At 44.8% G+C, this 19,920-nt stretch overlaps 1 protein-coding gene across 8 annotated transcripts in view; it reads left to right on the forward strand.

Annotated features, from left to right (window-relative positions):
• Window positions 1–19,920, forward strand: part of rbm47 (RNA binding motif protein 47) — a 286,762-nt gene that overhangs the window by 102,630 nt on the left and 164,212 nt on the right. The window contains exon 1 of one of the 8 annotated variants that reach the window (XM_070870350.1): window positions 6,124–6,140. The exons of the other annotated variants lie outside the window; for them this stretch is intronic. The gene's annotated coding sequence lies outside the window, so the exon portion shown is untranslated. Of the gene's footprint in view, window positions 1–6,123; window positions 6,141–19,920 lie in introns of those variants that run through there. 8 annotated transcript variants of the gene reach the window in all.

Here is a 19,920-nt window from a genome sequence, read left to right on the forward strand (position 1 = left end):
TTTGAGACATCCGGTGGTCATGAAAGGCGCTATATAAACCCAAGTCTTTCTTTCTTTATTTACTTCATGAAAACAGTGACATATTGTATAAAAACAGAGAATTATGGAAATACTCACTCAGCAGGTCAGGCAGCATCTGTGGAGAAAGAAACACAGTTAACATTTCAGGTCGATAACCCTTCTTCAGAACTGGAAAAAGGTGATGTAACAGATTTTTAAGCAAATGTAGGGAAAGAGGGCAGGGGAGGAAAGGGAAGGTCTGTGATAGGATGGAAGGCAGGAGAGATTAAGAAACAAAAGGGATGATGGTGCAGGGCAAAAGGAGATGGTAACGGGACAAAGTAACAACTAAAGATGAATCTAGATGAGTTTGAAATGGAAATGGCAGAATCATTAATAGCTGCCACATGAAAAAATAGGGGCCGAGGTTATGTCCTGAAATTGTTGAATTCAATGTTGAGTCCAGAAGGCTGTAAAGTGCCTAACTGAAAGATGACGAAGGGTCGTCGACCCAAAACGCTAACTCTGTTTTTCTCTCCACCGATGCTGCCTGACCTGCTGAGATTTCCAGCATTCTCTGTTTTATTTCAGATTCTAGCATCTGCAGTATTTTGCTTTTGTATTATTTATGAAAGATGAGGTGCTGTTCCTTGAGCTTCGTTGGAACAGTTTATGAGGCCGAGGACGGAGAGATCAGAGTGGGAGAGGAGCAGAGAATTAAAGTGACAGGCGACCGGAAGCTCAGGGTCACACTTACGGACTGAATGGAAGTGTTCCACAAAGCGGTTAACCAATCTGTGTTTGGTGTCTCCAATCTAAATGGTTACGACACTGAAAAGTGTAGAGGAACAAAGAGACCTTAGAGTGCAGGTCCACAGATCCCCGAAGGTAGCAGGCCAGGTAGATAAGGTGGTTAAGAAGGCATATGGAATACTTGCCTTTATTAGTTGAGGCATGGAATACAAGAGAAAGAACGTTATGCTTGAACTGTATAAAACATTGGTTAGGCCGCAGCTGGAGTACTATGTGCAGTTCTGGTTACCACATTACAATAAAGATGTGATTGTACTAGAAAGGGTGCAGAGGAGGTTTACAAGAATGTTGCCTGGACTGGAGAACTTTAGCTATGAGGAAAGATTGGAGATGCTGGGTCTGTTTTCTTTGGAACAGAGGAGGCTAAGGGGAGACCTGATTGAGGTGTAAAATTATGAGGGGCCTGGATAGAGTGGATAGGAAGGACCTGTTTCCCTTGGCAGAGGGGTCAACAACTAGGGGGCATAGATTTAAAGTAATTGTGAGGAGGTATAGAGGAGATATGAGGGAAAATTTTGTTACCCAGAGAGTGGGGCTTTAGAACTCACTGCCTGAAAGGGTGGTAGAGGCAGAAAGCCTCAGCACATTTAAAAAATACTTGGATGTGCACTTGAAGTGCCGCAACCTTCAGGGCTACAGACCAAGAGCTGGAAAGTGGCCTTAGGCTGGATAGTTCTTGGTCGGCTGGCACGGACAAGGCTGAATTGGCCTCCTTCCAAGCTGTAAATTTCTATGATTCTATGTGGAGAAGACCGCATCGTGAGCAGCGAATACAAAGTACAAGTAAATCGCTGTTTCACCTGGAAGGAATGTTTGGGACCCTGAACAGTGGGAAAGGAGGAGGTAAAAGGGCAGCTGCTGCATCTCCTGCGAATGCACGGGAAGGTGCCATGGGAAGCGGAGAGGGTGTTGGAATTGACTTAGCAGTGGACCAGGGTGTCGCGGAGGGAGCGGTCCCTTGGGAATGCTGAAAGGGGAGGAGAAGATGTGTTTGGTGGAGGGATCACGCTGGAGGTGGTGGAAATGGCAGAGGATGATCCATTAATTGTGGAGGCTAGTGGGGTGAAAGGTGACAAGAGGAACCCTGTTGTGGTTTTGGGAGGGAGGGGAAGGGGTGAGAGCAGAAGTGTGGGAAATAGAACGGACATGGTAGAGGGCTACGTCCACAATGGTAGAGGGGAATCCTCGGTTGAGGAAAAAGGAAGACATATCGGAAGCCCTGGTATGGAAGGTAGCGTCATCAAAACAGATGCAATGAAGACGGAGAAACTGGGACATATTGTAATGTGAGATCATGTCTGTGGATGAACCATGAACTGGATGAACCGTGGGAATCTGTTGCAATACATTTTAGGATGTGAAAACCAGTTTCATTATTGTGCAATTTTATAGATGAAATGCAAAGTGAAACTGCTTTCATTGTGCTTTCAGATCTGCTGCTGCTCCGGTGCATTTTATTTTGGATTCAGATCAAACTATATCTAGAACAAATGTTCGCTTGCCTTGAAATTCATTATATGATTTTGAAGGTGTGTGTGGGGCTGGGGGAGGGAATTGAAAGCAGGAATTCATTGTCTAATACTTTCTCCCAAACATTCTATTTAATACTTCAATAAACTGTGCCTTTTATAAGCTGATCTATTGTTAAAGTCCTGAGCTGTGTCCATCAAAGCAGTTTTTTTCCCCAACCAGCTTTTCTCTTGTTTGCTCCCTTTAAGTGGTGGGACTTCACCCAAGTGGTCATTCATCATCCTAGACAATGTGTGTCATTAGGCTATTTGTCTGTTGGGGGTATCACAGCCTAGCCTGACTCTGCTCTCTTCCGATATCTGCATACATACATTTGCAAGAAGAGTCACTGGTGTGATCAGGATGGAAATCTTGCTTAACATAATGGCCTTGAAATCCTGGTCCTCTGCTTCCTGCGCACAATCGACAGAAAAAGGTAAAAAGATGCACACCTACCTTGTCCTGCTGCGCCCACCAATGGTCCCGGTCCTGAGGCGTCATTGCCCTGCGCATCGGAGCACGTGCACGTCGGGACGTCCGTATGATGGAGCTGGAATCACATGGCGCTGGGCAGCCAATCCAGTTACGGTATTATCTCATTCATAATAACGGGAACTCGTAAGTAGGAATTCCATTATTATGATTGAGAACCACCCCCTCCCCAAACACCCAAACACAAATAAAAAAATAGAAAAAAATACACCACATATTTAAGATTAATTTAAATTAAAATTAATAAATGTCTTTTAAAAAAAAATATTTTCCGATTTTTTTTTTCAAGTTTTTTAACTATGGTTTAAAATAAACTTACCTTAGTGGGCAGGATTTTTAACATTAAAATGTGTTTTTAAAATTTTAATTTACTATATTTTTGTATGTTTTAAAACTCTTACCAGGCGCAAGAGTTTTCAGGATATTCGCTGGGCAAGAGATGGGCAAATACCGCAATCTTGCCCATGCGAATGTCCTGGCTGTAGGGATATGAAGGATCTGTCAAACCAGAGCTTGACAGATCGGAAAAGCCGGTTTTCAGCACATGCGCATTGTGCACTGAAAACCAGTTTTTGTGATGCCTTCCCGGGTCCGTACACACTCAGGCAGGGATTTTCTAGGCCATTGCCTCCCTAGCTCAGAGGGAGCTATATTCAACTGTAGCAACCCCCCTCCCTCACTGGATCGCTGAGGTTAGGTAATTCGGCAAAGATAGTGAATTAAACCTGGGTCCATTTTGATCTGTATGCATCAGTACCATTAATCCTCATCGCCGACAGCATGCAGAAAACAAGCGCAGGCAGCAGAAGGAGCGTGCGGCAAACCAGACTCCCCACCCACGACTGACTGTCCCACCTGCGATAGAGACTGTAATTTCCGTATTGGACTGTTCAGTCACCTGAGAACTCACTTTTGGAGTGGAAGCAGGTCTTCCTCGTTTTTGGGAGACTGCCTATGATGATGATGATGACATTAATCCCACCAGAATATTCTGCCTACGTTTAATTCAGCTCTCAATGTCTCCATCAAGACATTAGATTCCATTCTTTTTGAGAAGTTCTGTGTTGTGTCTATTCAAACAGTTTCATCCACAGTGAATTAATTTCTACTTTAGTCCAGTTTCTCTTATTTGTGTTTAACTAAAATAGCAAGATGTAGACAAGTTTTAAGTTACAGCATTATAGTAAATAAGCACATGTTTTGATACCATTGAAATAAACATTTATTAATAAAGAACTGGTTGTTGGGCATAATTTGCTAATTGGATAATTATTCTCTGACATTAATTTAAGACAATACATGGAACCTTTTCGTTCCAGTGAAGCAAGGAGTCACAATGAAATTGCAGCAGCCACAAAAAGTGGTTTTGAGGTTCACAGTACTTTACAGATAATAATTTTGCTTAGATCTGGTGAGTCTTCAAATCAAAGATGGGGTTTCTAAACTGCACTGTCGCTAATTGTAAATTCCAGTCAGTATGTCATACCCTGAAGTACAATTCCTATCCCTGATTAATTTGGGTAAATACATACACCAGATTGTATGGTAATTTGGAATTTAAGGCTTGAAAACTGCACATAATCACAGGATGCTCTTTTAAAATAATATTTTGTCAATAACATAAAGAGAGAGGACAGTGGAAGCATGTTAGATATTGGCAGGTTGGCAAGTAAATGTGTGGCTTTCTGTTCACAGTGATACATCTCTCCATCACTGAGGTTAGCTATTAGTTTATTTTTAAGTTACAGCATTATAGTAAATGAACAAAGATTGAATCATTCACTGCAAATGGCTTCCACTTCTATAAGACTCTTGCTGCATCCTTGTTTTAAACAAGTACCTTGTCAGTGTTAACATTACAGATTAGAGATGCTTTGTAAGAATCAATCTTACATACCTTTGCACCAAATTCTGCTGTTTCCCTCCTTCAGAATGTTGCTGATAAAGAAACTTTTTAAAAAGGCACTATCTACATGAAAAAATGTTTGGCAAACCAGTTCTCGTTTGTTGGCCAACACACAGTGTGATGACATAAATATGTTGAAATGTATCATCATGTGACTTACATGTGACACCACTGTAAAAAAAAAAAAGACTTTTCGCTCTCCCAGAAATTAAAATGCCCCAAGCATTTTTCATGAAGATGGTACTCTGTATCCATTTAATAGTACGAACCTTATAGATAAATCTCTGATTTTAGGACTTAACCGAATCAAATTCAATAATTATCTCTCCTACACCCCACCCAAAGGATGAATTCCAAAATTCAGGTTAATCTTTTTAAAACCCTAAAACATAAATGTAGCGGATGATATTCCGTTACGCCCTGTTTGGTGGTGGTAATATCCGGGAGACGGCACATTTTGCGTCAGGTGCAGAGATCCCGCCCCGCTCGAAAAATTCGGGTTACCGCCCCCGAAAGGAAGTGGAGCGCAAAATAACACACACCACTTCCTTTCTGGAGCGGTAGTGCGGCGGGCGGATCAGGAGCGGGAAGCAGCGCTACGCACTGGGCCACGTAGCGCTGCCGGGTAGGAAGGGCTCTTCCCTTTGTTAACGGAGATGGCCCAAGCTGCAGACTCTGCAGGGGTGAAACAGACCTCCATGGACCACCAGAGAGTGGGGGTGCCATGCCAACAGCCCAGCACTCGAGCAGAGTGCCGGGCTGACCGATTGCGGCACGGACCCCGTGATCGAAATGCCAATGGGGCGCTGAAGAAAAACGGCAGATTTTTTTTAACATGGCCACCACATCCCCGCGGGTGGCCTGCAGATCGGTTCACGTCCCCTGAAGCTGTCGCTGGCATTGCCCGGCGCAGCTTCAGAGGGCACTCCCCAATTTTTGTTCCAGGTCGAAAACGGGACGCTGCGCACGGTGATAACATCGTCATTGCCAGCGCAGCAGAGCAGGGCGCTACCGGCTACCACCGCCACTAAGCTCCTGCCAAATGTAGCGAAAGTTGTTAGCGGCGTCGCTCTCTGGGGGAAAAGTCATTTGTAACCAAATGACCCGAAATTCTAGGCCATTATCCTCAAACCAAACAAAATTGGAAGATAAAAAAACTGCCCCCTCACTTCCAGAAACAAGTAGTAGACTTACATTGCCCAGTGCATTCCTGCTCATTGATTCAATTCATTACACACTGCTGCACTGAGCACACTTGACGTGCTGTGAATTCTCAACTAAACCCACAGTTTAATGCCTACAAATACTTTGGCCCTGAATTTCCTGTCAGTTATGCGATTCTTGTGCTGGAAAAGTTATGCCATTCACCAACAGAGGGAGTTACATGCAAGGTTTCCTGATACCTGTAATATCTTTCCTGGTAAGATAATTTAAATATTATTGGTATATCTCTGATGTAACTTGAGAGTAGAAACTGTAAGTTGCTATCACCTCTCCGGTCCAGGTAAGCAGCCGACAAGCGGTTTTGCTGGTAATTTCCAACAAATCACTTGATGGTGTCTCTCAGCCACAGCATCAGTCCAGATTAACACCATCTTGTCTGTGCAGGTGCCAACTGTGCCGACCATTATTCTGTGCCTCTGACCTCTGGACTCGTTAGATAGGACTTTTTGTATGGGACTAACTTAGCATGGAAAGTAATCGAGTGACTGCTAACATCAGAGAAACTTAGCAACTGTTCCCACCGCAAACATTTATACTTCTCAATTTAATTTCCTTATTTAAAAAAAATAAAATTATCTGAAGAAGTGAGTATTGATGGTAGGTTCATACCCATAGATCGCCTTCATTCTATTTTCTTATTGTCCAAACTTTTACTCTTAAAAGTAAAATGATTTCAAACAAAGGTCGTCTTGGAATGTGGCTGCTTATGATGTTGGTCACAGTGGTACAATTCTCTTCACTATTCTTGTTGTTTCTGCGGAGCAGCAGAGACTAGAAAAAAACAGAGCTCATTCCTCTTAAGGTAAAAGGTTCAGTTCTAAGCATCACTCTAGGATTTGGACACAAACAAAAATCACCAAGCATGTGATATCTGCTGGACATAAGCGTCCCATGGTGTTGCTTGAAGGAGCAGAAAATTCTCCTGGCCAGGATTCCTTCTCTCAACTAACACTACCAAAAGCCAGATTTTCTCGTTATTCTTTTATTTGCTGTTTATGGAGCCATGCTGTGTGCAAATTAATTACCGCATTTGCCTACAAGTCAACAGTGGCTGCATTTCAAAAGTAAAAGTAAAACAGTTTGGAATGTCCGGCAGATGTATTAAGATGCTATATACATGCAAGTTCCTTCTTTTTACATCTGAGTTATCTATTATTTTTGGTGGCTTAGATTGAGGTGGGACTGGATCTATTGCCCTGGGAGACTGGGTGAGCTATTCGTCAGTCTCTGATTTTTAAAAAATTCGTTCCGGGATGTGGGCGTCGCTGGCAAGGATTTATTGCCCATCCCTAATTGCCCTTGAGAAGAACATAAGAACATAAGAAATAGGAGCAGGAGTAGGCCATCTGGCCCCTCGAGCCTGCTCTGCCATTTAATAAGATCATGGCTGATCTGATCATGGACTCAGCTCCACTTCCCTGCCCGCTCCCCATAATCCTTTACTCCCTTATCGCTCAAAAATCTGTCTATCTCTGCCTTAAATATATTCAATGACTCAGCCTCCACAGCTCTCTGGGGCAGAGAATTCCACAGATTTACAACCCTCTGAGAGAAGAAATTTCTCCTCATCTCAGCATTAAATGGGCAGTCCCTTATTTTGAGACTATGTCCCCCTAGTATTAGTTTCTTCTATGAGTGGAAATATCCTTTCTGCATCCACCTTGTTGAACCCCCTTACCTTATAAGTTTCAATAAGATCACTTCTCATTCTTTTGAACTCCAATGAGTATAGGCCCAACTTACTCAACCTATCCTCATAAGTCAAACCCCTCATCTCTGGAATCATCCTAGTGAACCTTCTCTGAACAGCCTCCAATGCAAGTATATCCTTCCTTAAATACGGAGACCAAAACTGTACGCAGTACTCCAGGTGTGACCTCACCAATACCCTATACAGTTGCAGCAGGACTTCTCTGCTTTTATACTCTATCCCCCTTGCAATAAAGGCCAACATTCCATTTGCATTCCTGATTACTTGCTGTACCTGCATACTAACTTTTTGTGTTTCATGCACAAGGACCCCTGTTCGCTCTGTATTGCCCAGAGAAAGGTTAGGTATATTCTCACCAATAGGTGAGATTTTTTTTAAACGCAATCAGAGACATCAGGGCAGATTTTTGTCTTTACTGCTGGAGCTTTAAACATTGCCAGAGCGAAGCTTAGAAAGGAAAACCTTTACAGGAAATCCACCAGTAACAAAACTTGTCGATTTTCATTCCAGTAATTTTATTGGAGGATAAATCAGGCCGGTTCTGTTGCTGTCATTCAATCCTCCCTGCCAGCTTCTCCTTTCTGCGTTCCACCTAGATCATTCTTAACACACAGGCATTAAAGATCAAAATCGACCCCATCATATATAAAAAGAAAATATATCCCAATTTCAGTGATTCTGAAACTTAGAAAACTCATTCACTTAGCTAGTAATATACTCCTGACTACACTGTTCATTTGTCATTAGGGGGATCCACTAATTGTGATCTGAAGAGGCTTTTTACAATGTCAAATGGCATTCCCAGTAGTAAGGGCCATTCCCTTGCGCTACCACAAGGCACTTCTAGGAACATGCTATAATAAAGGTCTTAATAATATTTGATTCAGATTAAAAGGACTTGGCTTAAGCAATCTAAAAGTATAGTAATATAAAGAAACGTGAATTTACTCTGAACTTTGAGCTACCAATTTGAAATCAATCAAGAAGGAGTATCGCATGTTCCTCAATGTATGCTTTTTGTTCTTATGTTAACGATGTAACTATTTGTCCAGCCCCTCCCTCACCCCCGCCCGTACTGCACTTTTTTGATCGGCATGCGACAAGCTCCGCCCCCTGTCCAGCTCCGCCTCCCCTCCCGGCCGAATCATTCCATGCACATGGTGCCAAGAAGTAGGACCTCAGGTTTCGACTCTCTCCCCCCCGGCTGGCGTGAACCTAGGCCTGATGGCGGCAGGGGGATTGGGCCTGATGGTGGTGGGTGGAGGGCCTGATAGCGGCGGGGGGACTGGGCCCGATGGTGGTGGGTGGAGGGCCCGATGGTGGCGGGAGATTGGGCCCGATGGCGGGGGGTGGGGGGGGGGGAACTGGGTCCGATGGTGGCGGGGGGGAGTGGCGATGGAGGCTGGGAGATTGGGCCCGATGGTGGCGGGGGTGGGGGGGGGGGGATTTTGGCAGTACAAGTAAGGACGCCTTTATTTGTACTGCAAAATGGCCAACATGCTCCACCCTGTGTTTTTGATTGGTCCTTTTGGAGGATAAGCCACATCCTGAAGTTTCACCAGAAAGTGTAACTGGAACTGCCCATCCCAAGGTCTCACTGACTTTGCAAATTGTAACTCGATCCATTTTGACTTCCTGATGCTCCCCAGAAAACTGCAAGGGCTAGCCAAAGTGCCTTACCCCAGTCTAAGTGCATGCTTTCCCCCCCGTGGATAGGGCATTGTGTACGGATTGTTAACAGGTTAATTGAGTATGAAGTGAATAGTGACACTGTCCTGACTTCTGGATGTCATCCACTCCGCCCCTTGTAGGGGGTTGGAAGAACGTAATCCATCTTCCCTGAGTTCCCTCTCTCCCCTCCAACCGGCCCCCCCTCCCCACCCGTGACTCTCTCTCTCCCCCCTCCAGTCTCTCTCTCCTCTCTCCCACCAGCCTCACTCCCCTCCCCTGTCACTCTCACTCCCCCCCCATCTCTCTCACTCCCCCCCCCAGTCTCTCTCACTCCCCCCCCCCCAGTCTCCCTCACTCTCCACCCCCCCCAGTCTCTCTCTCTCCCCCCTCCCAGTCTCTCTCTCCCACCAGCCTCTCTCTCTTCCCCCCCCCCCCCCACCGCCAGCCTCTCTCTTCCACCAGCCTATCTCTCTTCACCTCCCCCAGTCTCTCTCTCCCTCTCTCTCTTTCCCCCTCCTCCCCAGTCTCTCTCTCCCACCAGCCTCCCTCTCTCTCCCCTCCTGCCACCCCAGCCTCTCTCTCTTTCTGCCCCCCCACAGCCTCTCTCTCGCCATCAGACACCCCCACCCCGCCACCATTGGGCCCAGGACTGCCACCATCGGGTACCCCCTACCCCCTGCCGCCATCGTCCTCCCCGCCTGGGCCGGGGGGTGGGGGGGGTGGAGTTGGACAGGGGGTGGGGTTTGACACCTATTGGTCGAAAAAGTGCAGCACGGGGGTTGGGGAGGGGGGGGCAGTGGTGGGGCTGGACAGACACCCATCTGTTAAAAAACGTGCAGTACAGATAGTTATATTGCACAAATAAATGTGTCCTTATGTTAAATAGAGCAAATGAAGGTCAACTGACTGACATTCAAAAGGGTGATTGAACTGTGTTGCAGCAGTGAGCTGAGAGGAAGCTGTCTTTTGTGCTTTGAGCGAACTCCTTTTTGAGAATAAAACAGTACATTTCAAACCTCTATTTTCTGAAGTGATTCTTTCATCTCCCTCTGAAAGCATTGTTCCATATGGTGGTCCCCTTTAAAATAAAACCTTTGATGCAATTAAACAATATGCAATACAATATATAGCTATATATTTGGAATGATTAGGCTATATGCTCATTAATAAATTTTGTCCATTTTTAAAATGTTGCAGAATTTAGCACTCAGACTTTGTGCCTTCTATATACATATTTAGCAAATTGGTGAGAGTGCTTCCCTAACCACTTTTCAATACCTGGTTTCAGCAGTGAATTTCAAGATTTTATTACCCTGAAACCTTGAACATTGCTACAGTGGTTGAAAGACTAAAGATAAACTGGGTCTCATTTACTCCAATTCTGTTGACCCTCTTTATATCTATAGACCAGGCATTTACAACATTCTAAATATAGAACTTTGTATGTTCTTGCAAGATTAATTGTTCTAGGTGCAATATGATAAATTTTTACACGGTACATGGAAAAACTGAATTACATTGTACAATAGACCTGGCATGGACAAACTTCTTCCAAAGGAACATGTGCAAATTAGGAATAAGTGTTTGCATTTTATTTCGGTGTTTGCAGGTTTTTAAACAATGAGACAGGAAATTATTGCTAGAAGGGGATTGATGTCACAATTGAAATAGTGCACATAGGATAATTTTGTCCCTATTTAGCCGCTTGATAGCACTGTCGATGATATCGTCTATCACTTTGCTGATGATTGAGGGTGAACTGATGGAGCGGTAAATAACTGGATTGGATTTGTCCTGCTTTTTATGGACAGGACAGACCGGGGCAATTTTCCACATTGTTGGGTAGATACCAGTGTTGTAACGGTACTGGAACAGCTTGGCTAGAGGCGCAGCTAGTTCTGAAGCACAAGTCTTCAGCAAGACAGCCAGGATGTTGTCAGGGCTCATAGCCATTGCGGTGTTCAGTGTGCTCAACCATGTCTTGATATCATGTGGAGTGAATCAAATTGGCTGAAGACTGGCTTCTCTGATGATAGGGCCTCCAGAGGAGGCCAAGATGGATCATCCACTCGGCATTATTAGCTGAAGATGGTTGCAAATGCTTCAGCCTTGTCTTTTTCACTCACATGCTGGGCTCCGCCACCATTGAAGATGAGGGTATTCATGGAGCATCCTCCACCATTCATGACTGGATGTGCCAGGACTGCAGAGCTTTGACCTGATCTGTTGATTGTGAGATTGCTTAGCTCTGTCTATAGCATGCTGTTTCCACTGTTTGGCAGGTATGTAATCCTGTGTTATAGCTTGAAAAGTTTGGCACATCATTTTGAGGTATGCCTGATACTGCTTCTGGTCATTGCTATCAGTAGTGTTATGGACAGATGCAACTGTGCCAGGTAAATTGTTGAGGATGGGGTCAAGTAGGTTTTTCCCTTGTGTCAGTTCTCTCACCACCTGCTGCAGGCCCAGTCTGGCGTCCTTTAGGACTCGGCCAGCTCACTCAATGGTGGTGCTACCGAGCCAATCTTGGTGATGCACATTGACGTCCCCAACCCAGAGTACATTCTGTGTCCTTGCTTCCCTCAGTGCTTCTTCCAAGTGGTGTTCAACATGGAGGAGTACTGATTCATCAGCTGAGGGAGGGCAGTAGGTGATAATCAGCAGGAGGTTTTCTTGCCCATGTTTGACCTGATGCCATGAGATTTCATGGGTTTTGGAGTCAATGTTGAGGACTCCCAGAGCCATTCCCTCCCAACTGTATACCACTGTGCCGCCACCTTTGATGGGTCTGTCCTGCCGGTAGGACATACCCAGTGATGGTGATGGAGGAGTCTGGGATGTTGGCTGAAAGATATGATTCTGTGAATCTAACTATGTCAGGCTGTTGCTTTGACTAGTCTGTGGGACAGCTCTCCCAATTTTAGCACAAGTTTCCAGATGTTAGCGAGGAGGAGTTTGCAGGTTCGACTGGGCTGGGTGTCCGTTGTCATGTCGGGTGTCCAGGTCAATATCAGGTGGTCCGTCCAGTTTCATTCTTGGGCCCGAAATTCAACATCTCCGAAGGGATGGCTACCGCGGAGTTTGGGCGGCCGATACTTTTCCCTTCCCGAGCCATATTCAGCTCGGGGAGGATTTCAGCGGTGTTCACTTCTGCTGTAAACGGCGCGGTGAAGCCGCAGTGAAGGAGGGTTTCCAGCAGAGAGGAAAGCTGCATGTGGGCCGCTGGAAAGGGACTACCACAGCAAAATTCACCGAGGAAAATGTAGGACTTTTCCCAGCAGTGCCTCAAACACGACACCGCTGGGGCCCTTTGGTAGGTAAAAAGTTTTATTACTTATTATTGTTTTTATTTCATTTTCCAGCATGCATCCGCAGTATTTATCTTTTGATATAGTTTTATTAATTATTAGTGTTTTGATTTCATTTTCCAGCATGCGCAGTATTTATCTTATCATATATTTTTATTAATTATTTTGGTTCCATTAAACCTGCTGAGTGCTGCTCAGAGGTTTATGCATACTCCTGTACTTTTGTACAACTTTCAGGAGTCCTGTGGCAGAGACCTGCTTGGCAGGGTTCACCCTGAGGATGGGCCGAGTGTTGGGAGGGCGACACCTGGTACACTGGTCAGAAGCAGGACCAGCACACAGGAGAAGGTATCGCTGCCAGCACCGTGCAGACAGGCAGGGAGGCAGCAGCCATGATTTATTCATTCTACGCCAGACCAGCGTGCCGTCTTCACCGGCCCGAATCAGGATTGCGATTGGCTGCTTGGGGACAAGGGATGTCCCCTGTCCACTTGGCTGCTCACATCTCTGCGGAACCCCAGGACAGCGCCAGAGCAGACATAAAATGACACTCATTGTGCCACCAGGTGCATCATCGAGCAGTGCATAGACACCCTTAAGCAGAGGATCCGGTGCCTGGACTGCTCTGGTGGCACCTTGCAGTACTCTCCTCAATGGGTCTCCATAATCGTTGTGGTCTGCTGCATGCTGCACAACCTGGTCATCCTGAGGGGACAGTCGCTGGAGGTCGAGCCAGCAGTACCACCTGAGGAGGAGGATCCCCGTCACCCAGACCTAGGAGCCGGGTGCAGACTGGCCAGCACGCTTCCGGGAGGGTGCGTCCTCACATATATGGAGGTGCCTGACACCTCCCCTGCAATCTCCCTCCATGCATTATGTACTACCTGTCTGCCAGGTCTCCTCACATCAGGAAACAGTATTCTTCTTCTGTCTTCCACACCATCCATCAGTGTCTCCAGCTCTGTATCAGTGAACCTGTTGGCTCTCCTTACACCTCTTACACCAGCCATCCTTCCAACCTCCTCGCCCACCCACCCCCCCCCACCCCTCCCACCCCCCTGCTCCCCCCCAGGGCCTTGCTGCAAACCCTGGCCGGCTCATTAGAAACCCTTACTTGAATGCTGAATTTCTCAGTGGTGATATCGCTCAAATTAAGACAGCCACACCACTGAAAAATCTACTTTGGAAGGGTTCATTAGCGCTGGAACCATTTGTTCACTTTTGGAGCTGAATAGGGGGTGGCCCAGCCATTCAAAGATTTTGGTGCTCATGACCACAAAAAGGTGGGGGGGCACACCAGCTTTCCAGCGGTACTGAATTTCGGGCCCATAGTATACTGAGTGGCTTGATAGGTCATTTCAGAGGGCAGTTAAACATCAGCCACATTGCTGTAGGCCTGGAGTCACATTTAGGCAAAACCAAAATTCTGTAATGAGTGTTATCACTTACCTGCTCATTACTATGTGAGAGTTCCATTTAAATAAGTTGATCAAGATGAAAATCTATTTCAGTATTAAGATTTTTTATTAGAATAGTGAGTCTACTTTGTCTCCTTCCATGACAAGGGCATCTTTTCTTTGTATGGTGGCGAGTGGCTGATGTTCATGGGTGTGCCGAAGCAGTGAATATTGACACAGCTATTCAAACCTGCATGGTTCACTACCTTCAGGAGAGGGAAGAAAATTGGATGAAAAAATGTTTCATTTTATCTTTCCTTTGACAATTTACTTCTGTTTTCTCTCGTACTTTTCTTGTGAAGATATTGATACCTGCTATGGTATGGTTCCATGAGTGCCACATGCCCTTCTGTACTTTACAGGAATACCCATAAAGAAATAAGAGCAGGAGTAGGTCATAAAGCCCCTCAAGCTTGCTTCTTCATATGTGAGCCCAGGCAGTGAATGTCAGAAGGATATTTAACCATAGGGGGCATCACAGCCACACCCAACCCTGTCTTCACCTAACATTAAATTCAGCGAGCAAAAGAAAGAAAGGGGGTGAAATTGCGAATCGCCCCTTTGAGGGCGGTAACCTTCGTGAGGCGCGACCTAAATTTAGGTTACCGGCCCCGAGAGGAAGCGGAGCGCAATGCCTTGGAGAAAGATCTGGGGTGCTTACCGGGTGAAAGTCACAGCGCTATGCAGCCTCTCCGCGAAGCGCTGACAAGATCACAGGGCCCTCCTCTTCCGTTAAAAGGGAGGGCACACTGCGAGCTCTGCATGGGTTTGAGGGGCCTCCACTAGGCCATCGGGGATGCAGGGTGCCCTGGCCACAGGCCGGCACGGAAGTGGAGTGCCAGGCTGCACCATCGCAGCACTGGACCCCGCGGAAAAACCCACGGAGCCCATACGTCGGGTAAAAATTTAAAATGGCACCACGCACCTCCCCTTTAACTTTTGCCCCAGGAGCGGAGTGCGGCCCACTTCGCGATTCGCGAGGCTGGCACTGACATCGCCTGTTGCAGCCTCACGGGAAGCTGCCCAATTTCTGCAGCGAAGCGAAAAGGGTCCGCTGCGAGGCGAAAATGGATCGCTGTGCACAGCGATGACATCAGCGCCGGAGGTGCAGTGGCTCGGGACGCTATCGGCGAGAGCGGGGCACTACCGATTTTATGCATCTGCAAAATTCTGCGCAATTTCATGGGAGCCAGTAGCATCGCGCCCCCCCCCCCCCCCCAGGTGAAAATACAATTGGGCCCCTGGAGGCGCAGATAAGTGGTGCGCAGCTTGCCAATTTCACCCCCAAAGACTTGCATTTATATAGTGCCTTTCACGATCACCGGATATCTCAAAGTGCTTTACAGCCAATCAAATACTTTTGGAATGTAATCACGGTTGTAATCACTGGAGTCAAAGAAGAGTGATCAGAAATGGAAGCCCAAGCTCAGACCGTTGAGGTAAATTACAATGATCCAACAGCCATTCTGACTGAGATCAGCTAACCCACTGAGTGGCAGGGGGAGCTTTATCTGTGGTTTTAATTTTCTCTGTCAACACCCACAACTTCCAGTTGAAATCCCAGATGACAGTGAGAATGAAATGGCTGAAATACAATTGTTCGACATTAGTTAGGAACAAACTGAAAGTGACCAATCAATTCAGTCCAGTAATATTGAAGTAGTGGATTTTGGCAAAACCGTAGGGAAGCTGTATATGCACAGTAGCAATTTTCTGCAGACCATCCTACCTAGTATTGAAGCGGCTATTCCTCATTTTTAAGTGTAGACAATTTGTTTTAGCAGATTATTTGACTATTTGGCATATCACAATTGTTTTCCAGCAGTGGTCCCTGAAGAATGATCTAGAATGGAAATCCTGCCTGATTTATTTTACCCTCCCCTTCATTAGGGACATTCAGGCCAATTGTAATGTCCTCAACAGAACGCTGGCTGAGACAAATAAACTCAGCACGGACTGGGGATTACTCCTGGGATCTTCCTGATTTGTATGGTTCAGTTCCCAACTGGGCAATGCTAACACGGGACAGGCAATGAGTTAACTAGAATGTAAAATTCAGACCCTGAGCATTTTAATCATTTTTAATGTTTTTTAATTAATAGAGGTATTTGAAAAAATTATTGGCATCCTTACTTCATTTCCAAATATGTAAAAAAAAATGGGTTTATTGTAATATCCTTGTAAATATAATTAAAAACAGCACTGTTGTCTACATGTAAATGAATTGACACAGTCAGAATTATAATCAGTGGGTCGGAAACCCTAAAATTTATACCCATAAGCTAATTGATAGTTCAGAGTAACCTTTTCTGATCACGGCAAGAAAACATAAAAATGGTTCACTGATTTTAAGCCAACATCACAAATCATTTTGTCTTCAGATAGTTGAGTTCCTTCCTGAGAATGGAGCATGCAGTGAAATATCTGATCTTTTTGTGACCCTGTAAACAATGATTGCCAAAAAGGTCTAACAATTTAAGTTAGAAATGTCCTGGACTATATTCAGCTCGAATTGGACTGTAGGATTTGGGATACAAAATATGCAACATTGAAGTGCTGTGTAATTCCAGAGCAGTTTTTCTAGTGGAATTACTTGAGTGGAAAATCAGATGCAGGTAAGCTGAGAACAGACACTATTTAAAGAAACATGAATCTATTTTCTCTGGAAAAAAATCTCCCAACCAATTACTAGGTATGGGCTGCCTTATTCTATACAATATGTTTTGTATTTTAATATAAAATCTGAAGCATTCCCTTTTAATATGTGTGACTTTTAAGGGTTTAAAGATAGGAACTTATAGGAACAGAAGGAGGTCATTCAGCCATTTTTTTCGTGCACTGTGAAATAGATTTTTCCTATCATAGGCTTGTTTCAAAGCACAAATATTCTGCTCACATTCACACCTGAAGGAAAATGTGCCGAATTCTGGCGTGGCATTGATGAGAAAGGAAAGTATAATTGTACCTATGGTGTCAAACCTTTAGAGGGGGAATGCTGGTTGAACAAATAGAATCATTTTTTGTGTGGTTGACTGGCTCACCCAAGTCTATTACTTTTCTCTTACTGAATACCTGGCCAGGTGCACTGAGAGTACATTTTGTGCTGGAGATCTCGAGTTCGCAATGACATTTGTATATTTTTGCTCTTCCAGCACCATGTTTCGACTGCATTTTGAATGATTCATATTCTTCCCAATTGGGGAGGGAGGAAAGGCTTTAAATGATCACCTTTTTAACATTCCTTTTTCAATCAAGTTTCAACCGACTGATATTTACATAATTCACATTGGGTAAAAAAGCTTATTAGTGGGGTTAGTTATCATGAAGTGATGTCACTCAAATATGGAAACCATTGTAACCTTCTAAATGGTTATATAATATCAAGTGGCAATAAGCCGCTTACAGAAAGCTCTGGGTTCAAACGGTGCTGTTCCAGGCACAGCACATAATGTTCTCTGTGCCTTCTTGTAATTCACTCACTTGCAGCTATACATTATTATCTTCTAACATCTGTGCATTCAGTGCTCTTACATGAGTCAAAAAAAAGCTTGATAATGGATAAAACGTTAATTTAGAAGTATTAAAATCAGTCTTGCTCTTTATAACTATCAACAAAACACAGTGAGAAGCGACCTTTATAGATTCCATGGTCTGAAAGTGTACTACTGTTCCAGCAGACCCCCGCTGTAAGTCGGAGATGCCACGATCTCAGCAGGGAGTTGGATACGCTGCATCCAGGCCTCTCACGTGAATGGCCTTGTGGGGGTGTAGCCTCTGTCATTGACAACAACAATTTGCATTTATATAGCACATTTAACATATTAAAACGTTCCAAGGCACTTCACAGGAGCGTTACCAAACAAAATTTGACAACGAGCCACATAAGGAGATATTAGGACAGATAACCAAAAGGCCATAGGTAGGTTTTTAGGGGCATCTTAAAGGAGGAGAGAGAGGGGGAGAGGTTAAGGGGGGGGAGTTCCAGAGTTTAGGGGGCTGGGTAAACCAGTGGATGAAAAAAGGAAGGAAAGCAGAAACAATACATCAATGTGACAATTCAAACTCCGGACTGTAAAATTAGTAGCTCCAAATGTTCACATTCCTTTCAGTCATTGGAAGCTAAACTCTCTTCCAGGGGGGACCTGGCACTACCCCAGCTGGCCATCCGACATGGTTTACAGGGTCTCGACTGTGAGGCACTAGCTACAGCTTGGCGTAATTGCTGGGATCATGTTCCCATGGATATTCTATGCCAATGTCTTAGAATAAATTGAATTTTCTTTTATTAAATCTTTACATACTGTACCTATCCAAATACATCAGTTTTCTTTCTGCAACAATGAATATATTTGAAAGGGGCACAGTTTTATTCACGAGCTTTGACAAAGCTTTTTTTTTCCGAAACTCTTGACATGACCGCACAATTTGCGTTGAACTGTGTCATTGTATTGTGAAATTTGTCACATTTGTGTATTGCTACCATCAGATGCCACACTGTATGCTAATAGAGCTGAGGGGTTGGGCAGTGGGGGTTCACCTTCACCACCTGGGCAGTAATCTGGCTAAATCAATGCAGGTGGAAATCATGCGTATGCTACAATGGGCAGGCCATTCGCTCTCCGAAGTAATGCAATAAAGATGAAATTTACCCCTGTGGTTTTGGCGAGTGTTTCCAGCAGCAGTGCTTCCCATGAGGAGAGCGGTAGGATTGCAGAGGAGGTGAAGGAACATTTAGATAGGATAACTATAGATAAATATGTAGAACTGAAAAAGTTAGTGGAACTCAAAGTGGAAATGACACATGAAGGCATAAATGCTAAAGTAGTATGGGAAATGATAGAGGATGTAAACAGTGGTGTCCCCCGGGATCAGTATTCGCAATATTGCTCTTCTCAATAAATATAATTGATCTGGAGTATAGAGGGTAAAATATCAACAGTTACAGACAGCACAAAACTAGTGAGTGTGGGTAACTATGATAGCGAATTTTAAGTAACTTCAAGAGAATATAGAGAGGTTAGTAGATTAGATATATCAGTATTACCATCACCGAATCCCCCACAATCAACATCCTGGGGAACACCATTGACCAGAAACTTAACTGGACCAGCCACATAAATACTGTGGCTACACGAGCAGGTCAGATGCTAGGTATTCTGCAGTCTCACCTCCTGACTCCCCAAAGTCTTTCCACCATCAGCATGGCATAAGTCATGAGTGTAATGAAATACTCTCCACTTGCCTGAATGAGTGCAACTCCAACATCACTCAAGAAGCTTGACACTATCCAGGACAAAACAGCTCACTTGATTGGCACCCCATAGAATCATAGAAATTTGCAGCACAGAAGGAGGCCATGCCGGCCGTTAATGAGCTATCCAGCCTAATCCCACTTTCCAGCTCTTGGTCTGTAGCCTTATAGGTTACAGCACTTCACATGCAAATCCAAGTACTTTTTAAATGTGGTGAAGGTTTCTGCTTCTACCACCCTTTCAGGCAATGAGTTCCAGACCCCTACCATCCTCTGCGTGAAGAAATTTCCCCTCAAATCCCCCCTAAACCTTCTACCAATTATGTTAAATCTATGCCCCCTGGTTGCAGACCCCTCTGCTAAGGGAAATAGGTCCTTCCTATCCACTCTATCTAGGCCCCTCATAATTTTATATACCTCAATAAGGTCACCCTTCAGCCTCCTCTGTTCCAAAGAAAACTAACCCAACCTATCCAATCTTTCCTCATAGCTAAAATTCTCCAGTCCAGGCAACATCCTCGTAATCTCCTCTGTACCCTCTCTAGTGCAATCACGTCCTTCCTGTAATGTGGTGACCA

The sequence above is a fragment of the Pristiophorus japonicus genome, chromosome 2 (assembly GCF_044704955.1).
Source record: "Pristiophorus japonicus isolate sPriJap1 chromosome 2, sPriJap1.hap1, whole genome shotgun sequence".
Lineage (NCBI taxonomy): Eukaryota > Metazoa > Chordata > Chondrichthyes > Pristiophoridae > Pristiophorus > Pristiophorus japonicus.